Source organism: Vipera berus, assembly GCF_964194415.1.
Source record: "Vipera berus genome assembly, chromosome: 2".
NCBI classification, from domain to species: domain Eukaryota; kingdom Metazoa; phylum Chordata; class Lepidosauria; order Squamata; family Viperidae; genus Vipera; species Vipera berus.
The window spans coordinates 262039363-262047653 of record NC_138203.1 but is presented as its reverse complement, the minus strand read 5'-3'; positions in this window follow the sequence as shown (position 1 = coordinate 262047653).

Sequence of the window (8291 nt, the reverse complement as noted above, 5' to 3'; positions counted from 1 at the left end):
CAATAATAATTGATCAATAATCAATATTCTTAATCCAATTGCTTTTGACAACGTCACACCCATATTCACTCTTCTATTTTTAAGGAAGGTTCTGTAAAAAGCAACGTCTCTTCACAGAGGGAGTGAAGACACGGAAATTCAGCTTCCTTCTTATTCAACAGACAGTGGTATAATAGTGTCAGCTTGAACCCATATTTACGTTTAGTTCCATCAATAGCTGGTCCAAATGATGCTGATAAGTCCGTTGGTCTGGTTATCTTGAAGTACACCTGGTTGCAAGAATCAGCATTGCATTGGGAAGTGCTGACTCCTTTAGGGTTACCCCTGTATACCACTTTGCAGTATTCCAACTCAGACACAGTGAAAGATTGTAGCCGAGATAGGATATGCAAACATATTTTGTGTTAAACGAGTAAGCCTGTCTCCACATTTAGTCCATTTAGCTTGATTATAGTCCATAGCTTTACATGCAACAAAGGAGACTCTGGCACTATCCATACGTCTCGTGCTATTCTTTCCTAAGAGGTATTGTCTGTACGTCCCTCCATGTGTCCAGATTTGAAGTTGTAGGTAGGGCTTTACTGTCTTGACAGGAGTATAACAAGTGACCCTATCCCCAACTTCTTATAAACACAACTCCCTTTTGTTCCTTTACACTCATAAGAAGAGTGATAAGTCAGTGTCTTGCTAGTCTGTCCCTTATACTTGGTAACTGTGATGCATTGTTCACTCCCTTGATTCTGCGAGTGCTTCTGGAACATTGAGCCATCCTGAGGGTCAAACATTTTAAGGCAAGTATTGGACCATGGTCTGAACCATCCTTCCTCCTTCCAAAGAAGATATGAAGGAAACAACAGTAACAAAGTAAAAATGCAGCAATACACAGTCCAGATACCACAAACCCAACTTCCAGGGTAGTCCAGTCCATTGAAGCTTTCTCCTGGTTAGATGGAAACAGTTCAACAGGCAAGGCAGGTTGAAGTTTCACTTTCCGGCCATCCAGCTGCCGGGCCTACCATTGGAGAGGGGAAGATGGAACCCCCCATGGACCCAAGCCTTGATTCCTTCCACTTCTCACAGCAGCTCAGGTGCTCAGAAGGACTTGATGGGACTTAGACCATGGGTTGGCAACCCACGGCTCTGGAGTAGCATATGGCTCTTTCAGCCTTTTACTGCGGCTCCAGTCCTCTGCCATTTGCAGAGAGAGAGAGACAAAGAGAGGCACTTGTGCTTCCCTTCCCTTCCCCTCCCTCCCTCTCTCTCTAGGCTTCTGATTAGCCCTGCGCCCGGGCACTCTGCCTCCTGGAAGAAGCACAGCCAGAAAGTCCCTTTCCCAGGCTGGCCCCATCCAAGGCGCACGTGGCCAGGGAGCCATGTGGGACAGCCCGGGATCCCCCCTGGGAGTGGTCAGTCAGAGCCTCAGCTGAGCACGACAGCCCTCCCACAAGCCACAGCCCCGAGGGAGTGCAGCCCCTGCGATCCCCAGCTGGTGTTACAGTTGGCCCCACTGGCTGGGAAGGCATGCTGGAGTCCTGGCTGCCAGGAAGGTGATTGACCCACTCCTCTCCCATTGCCCGGAAGAGATGAAAAAATTTGTCCTCGGTGCTGGGTTTCCCCCACATGCAGGGCTTACATTGGTGGCGGAGATGCAGCAAGGGAGGGAGGGAGGGAGAGAGAGGGGGGGGAGAAGAAAGAGAGAGAGAGAGAGAGAGAGAGAGAGAGAGAGAAGGGAAGCGCAAGTGCCTCTATCTTTCTCTGTCTCTGTGTCTCTGTGTCTGTCTGTCTGTCTCTCTCTCTCTCTCTCTCTCACACACACACACACACACTCAGTGGGGGAAGAGGACTAGCAGACCAAGGGCAGAAGAGAGAGAGAGAGAGAGAGAGAGAGAGAGAGAGAGAGAGAGAGAGAGAGAGAGAGAGAGAGAGAGAGAGAGAGAGAAGGGAAGTACAAGTGCCTTTCTGTCTCTCAGTCTCTGTTTCTCTCTCTCTTACACACACACACAAACACACAAAGACACAAAGACACTGAGTGGGGGAAGAGGACTGGCAGACCAAAGGCAGAAATAGAGAGAGGGAGAGGGAAGGAGAGAGCAGGAGAGAGAGAGAAAAAGGGAGGGGGAGGGGGAGAGAGAGAAGGGAAGTACAAGTGCCTCTCTCTCTCTCTCTCTCTCTCTCACACACACACACACACACACACACACACACAAACACACTGAGTGGGGGAAGAGGACTGGCAGAACAAAGGCAGAAAGAGAAAAAGGGAGAGGGAGGAGAGAGGGATAGAAAGAGAGGGAGAGAGAGAGAAAGAGAAGGGAAGTACAAGTGCCTCTCTGTCTCTCTCTGTCTCTGTCTCTGTCTCTCTCTGTCTCTGTCTCTCTCACAGAGACAGACCCAAACACACTGAGTGGGGGAAGAGGACTGGCAGACCAAAGGCAGAAAGAGAGAGAGAGAGAAAGGGAGGGAGGGAGGGAGAGGGGGAGGGGGGAAAGAGAGGGGGAGGGGAGAGGGAGGGAGGGGGGGGAAGAGAAAAATATATGAATATATGTGGTTGTCCTTACTGGACTTTTAGTAAAAAACATTTAATGAAATATTTTGATGTTTTTTTTAATTAAGAGATGAGGTATGGGGATAATTATACTGTATTTAAAGATAGTAGATAAGCTACTAAAATTGTTTTCACCTGTTGGGATGAAGAAGAAAAGGGTTTTTCCCCCCTATTTCTCCTGCATAAAAATTTGCTTTCTTTGTAGCAGTTAATTGATTTCATAAATGCAACACACTATAAGTTTTTATACGTAGCATAAAGGTAAAAAAGGATATAGGCAGTGTTATCTTCATTTTAGATGTCAAAAGGGTTCTGCGGCTCCCAGTGTTTTCTTTTCTGTGGGAAATGGGTCCAAGTGGTTCTTTGAGTGTTTAAGGTTGCCAACCCATTACCTAGACTTATAGGTGAGAGTTCTCTCACCCGAACCCACTCTCCAGGAACAACAATCAGAAACAGGTGGTAGGGGAGCCTGGGCCTGTACTGAGATAGAAGACAAAACCTGCACCAGATTATACAAATACTGAGTAACATTCTTTTTTTTATTGAAAAGTTTTATAATACATTTTAAGCATAAACTCCTTCCCTCCCCCTCCCCCCCAACTTCCCCTCCCTCCCCCTCCCCCCCTGACTTCCCAGAGCTGAATACAGGGTATTGCCTCTAACAAACTTAAGCTAAAATATGCTAACCAACTATAAATACACTTTAAATCCTATCACACTTTAACTCCACTTAAACATAACTAAATAATAATACATCTTATAATTCTAATACTCATTCATATATTAAATGAAATTTTTTAGTCCCATGTTAATTCTGAATATAATCGGTCCATCTTCTCCATTCCGAAATATATCTCTGTTGCGATTGTTCTTTCAAATATGCTAAAATTGTTACAATTTCTGCCAAGTTTGAAACTTTTAAAGTCCACTCTTCTATAGTAGGCAGTTCTTCCTTCTTCCAGTATTGCGAAACCAAAAGTCTTGCTGCCATTATTAAATTCAACATCAATTTAGTTTCTATAACAGTACAATCTGTAATAATACCCAACAAGTCCACCATATATGATAGTATGTTGCATCCTCGCAACCACATCTCCAACATTTAGACTGATAATTTGGATACATACATGCTAATTTTTAAAGATCTAAATGCCATCTATAAAACATTTTATAAAAATTTTCTCATAAATTTTGTGCCTGAGTAAATTTTACATTTCTGACCCAAATTTTTTCCCAGGTATCCATTGTTATTAACTCCTGAATATTCTGGGCCCATTTTATCATACAATCTTTAACAAGTTCCATTTCTGAATCTATTTCTATCAATACATTATGTATCCCTCTTATATGCGCTTGACTTTGATCTCTAATTTGTTTTACCAAATTTCTTTCCATCTAACTTATATCTGGCCATACTGAAACCAGGTTTGTACTATTTTTCCTTCTTTTAAAATATTAAATGGCTTTAATTACCATACATTCCTTTCCAGTCTAAGAATATCTTTATATGTAATCACATCATGTTTAAATCCCAAACTTATATTTTCTATAAAAACATTATCCACCTTTTTATCATACAATAAATATACACGCCAGCCATATAATAAATCACATCCCATCTTTCATATCAAAAAAGGATTTAGACAATCTTGCATGATTTGGAGTACTTTTAAAAGGTCCTTTTTTATCTTTCTGTTTATCCAGAACTCCGTTCCAGTCTCCCATTAAAATACACAATTTATAATCCCATTGAATTATTTTATTATGTAAAAATTCTCTTTTGCGGTGAATTTAAACCATTAACATTCCATATTAGAAACTTTGTTACCAGCTTTTGCGACTTAAAGCTTTCGGAGCGTGTCTTGCAGATCCTCAAGCATCTGCATCTTTGATCTCGCTCCCCCCACTGCTTCACTATCAGTAGATTCTTGAGTTGTAATTGTAGGATACTGTTTCTGTTGCTGTTATTGTTGTGCCTTTTGTCTGGTTGCAGCCCGTGTCACTCTCGGAGCCTTTGATTCTTCTAATGAGACCAAGGGCTGCGCAGTTTCCAGAGTTTGCTGTACTTCTTTTGGAATCAGCGAGGTGATTTCTTCATCTCGCTGTATACCTTCCAATTGTATCTGTCACGCTCCTTCTTCCTTCCCTCTTTCAAATTCTGGGGATGGCGTTGAGTCTGCTTTCAGTATATTACAATAAAAATCTCTTGCCTTCAGAACTGTATTAAGACGATATCTTGTACCAGCATAATTCACCACTATCCCAGTTGGTATCTCCCATCTAAACTGGATCTGTCATTTTTTTAATTCATCTGTCAGGAAAACAAACTCTTTCCTTTTTCTTAAAATTCTTGGTGGAATTTCTTTCAAACTTAAGACCTCTTGATCAGCCACTTTAAATCTATTACAAAAGGCTTGAATAATTGCATTTAATCGTTCTCTTTGTGAAATAAACAACCACATCTCTTGGTAATTTTCTTTGCCTAGCAATCCAGGAGTTGACACGAAATATTTTATCTATTTCCAATATAAAATCTTCAACTCGCCAACCCAAAATAGGTGCCACAGCTTTTGCCAATGTCTCTTCCAAATTTTCTTGTGGATTTTCTTTCAGACATCCTCAAGGCAAACTCCATGTCTCTATATTGTATCATTACCACCTCATCATCAATTTTATCCATTTTATTCTCGGCTTCACACATTTTAGCCTCCAATAGCAAATTATTTTGATTAACTTCTTCCACACGTTCATCCCCCCTTCATGGATTATTGCCTTGTCGTGGCAAAGGGGCTTGCGTAATTCAATAAAGCTATGAGCTATGCCGTGCAGGGCCACCCAAGATGGACAGGTCATAGCTGAGAGTTCTGACAAAACGTGATCCACTGGAGAAGGAAATGGCAACCCACTCCAGTATCTTTGCCATGAAAACCCTATGGACAGTACCAAAAGGCAAAACGATATGACGCTGGAAGATGAGCCCCTCAGGTCGGAAGGCGTCCAATATGCTACTGGGGAAGAGCAGAGGGCTAGTACTAGTAGCGCCAGAAAGAATGAAGCGACTGGGCCAAAGCCGAAAGGACGCTCAGCTGTGGATATGTCTGGTGGTGAAAGGAAAGTCCGATGCTGTAAAGATTTTTTCTCCATAGGAACCTGGAATGTAAGATCCATGAATCAAGGAAAGCTGGACGTGGTCAAACAAGAGATGACAAGACTGAACATCGACATCTTAGGTATCAGCGAACTAAAATGGACAGGAATGGGTGAATTTAATTCAGATGACCATCAGGTATACTACTGCGGGCAAGAATCCCTCAGAAGAAATGGAGTAGCCTTCATAGTCAATAAAAGAGTAGGAAAATCAATACTGGGATACAATCCTCAAAATGACAAAATGATCTCAGTTCGAATCCAAGGCAAACCATTCAATATCACAGTAGTCCAAATCTATGCCCCAACCACCAGTGCTGAAGAGGATGAAATTGACCGGTTCTATGAAGCCCTACAGCACCTTATAGAAGTAACACCAAAAAATGATGTCCTTATCATCATGGGGGATTGGAATGCTAAAGTAGGAAGCCAAAAGATAACTGGAATAACAGGCAAGTTTGGCCTTGGAGTACAAAATGAAGCAGGGCACAGGCTGATAGAATTTTGTCAAGAGAATACGATGGTCATAGCAAACACTCTTTTCCAACAACCCAAGAGACGGCTCTACACATGGACATCACCAGACGGTCAACACAGAAATCAGATTGACTATATGCTCTGCAGCCAAAGATGGAGAAGCTCTATACAGTCAGTAAAAACAAGACCAGGAGCTGACTGTGGCTCAGACCATGAGCTTCTCCTTGCAAAGTTTAGGCTTAAACTGAAGAAAGCAGGGAAAAGCACTAGGCCACTCAGGTATGAATTAAATCATATCCCTGTTGAATATACAGTAGAGGTGACAAATAGATTTAAGGAATTAGATCTGATAGACAGAGTGCCTGAAGAACTATGGACAGAGGTTCGCGACATTGTCCAACAGGTAGCAACCAAAACCATCCCAAAGAAAAAGAAATGCAAGAAAGCAAAATGGCTGTCTGAGGAAGCTTTGCAAATAGCTGAGGAAAGGAGGGAAGCGAAAGGCAAGGGAGAAAAACATAGATATGCCCAATTGAATGCAGAATTCCAGAGAATAGCTAGAAGAGATAAGAATGCCTTCTTAAATGAACAGTGCAAAGAAATAGAAGAAAACAATAGAATAGGGAGGACCAGAGATCTTTTCAAGAAAATTGGAGAGATGAAGGGAACGTTTCATGCAAAAATGGGCATGATAAAGGACCAAAATGGCAGGGACCTAACAGAGGCAGAAGAGATTAAGAAGAGGTGGCAAAAGTACACAGAAGAACTATACAAGAATGAGCTTAATGTCCCAGATAATCACAATGAGGTGGTCACTGACCTAGAGGTAGACATCCTAGAATGTGAGGTGAAGTGGGCCTTAGAAAAGCTGAGCAACAACAAAGCTAGTGAAGGTGACAGTATTCCAACTGAGCTATTCAAAATCTTAAAAGACAGTGCAGTAAAAGTGCTACACTCAATTTGCCAGCAAATTTGGAAAACTCAACAGTGGCCACAGGATTGGAAAAGATCAGTTTACATTCCAATTCCAAAGAAAGGCAGTGCCAAAGAATGTTCAAACTATCGCACCATTGCACCCATTTCTCATGCTAGTAAAGTCATGCTTAAAATCCTACAAGCTAGACTTCAGCAGTATGTGGATCGAGAACTACCAGAAGTACAGGGAGGATTTCGAAGAGGCAGAGGAACTAGAGATCAAATTGCCAACATACGCTGGATCATGGAGAAAGCTAGGGAGTTCCAGAAAAACATCTACTTCTGCTTCATTGACTATGCTAAAGCCTTTGATTGTGTGGATCATAACAAACTGTGGCAAGTTCTTAAAGAGATGGGAGTACCAGACCATCTTATTTGTCTCTTGAGAAACCTATATGCGGGTCAAGAAGCAACAGTGAGAACTGGACACGGAACCAATGATTGGTTCAAAATTGGGAAAGGAGTCCGGTAAGGCTGTATACTGTCGCCCTGCCTATTTAACTTATATGCAGAGCACATCATGAGAAAGGCAGGGCTAGATGAATCAAAAGTTGGAATTAAGATTGCCGGAAGAAATATCAACAACCTAAGATACGCAGATGATACCACTCTAATGGCAGAAAGTGAAGAAGAACTAAAGAGCCTCTTGTTGCGGGTGAAGAAGGAGAGTGCAAAACTTGGGTTGAAACTTAACATTAAGAAAACCAAGATCATGGCATCTGGCCCTCTCAATTCCTGGCAAATAGATGGGGAAGAAATGGAGGTAGTGACAGATTTTGTTTTCCTGGGCTCCAAGATCACTGCAGATGGGGACTGTAGCCAAGAAATTAAAAGACGCTTGCTCCTGGGGAGGAAAGCCATGGCAAATCTAGACAGCACACTAAAAAGCAGAGTCATAACCCTGCCAACAAAAGCGCATATAGTCAAGGCTATGGTCTTCCCAGTTGCAATGTATGGCAGTGAAAGTTGGACCATAAGAAAGGCTGAGCGCCAAAGAATTGAGGCCTTTGAACTCTGGTGCTGGAGAAGACTCCTGCGAGTCCCTTGGACTGCAAGGCGATCAAACCGGTCAGTCCTAGAGGAGATCAATCCTGACTGCTCTTTAGAAGGCCAGATCCTGAAGCTAAAACTCAAATACTTTGGCCAC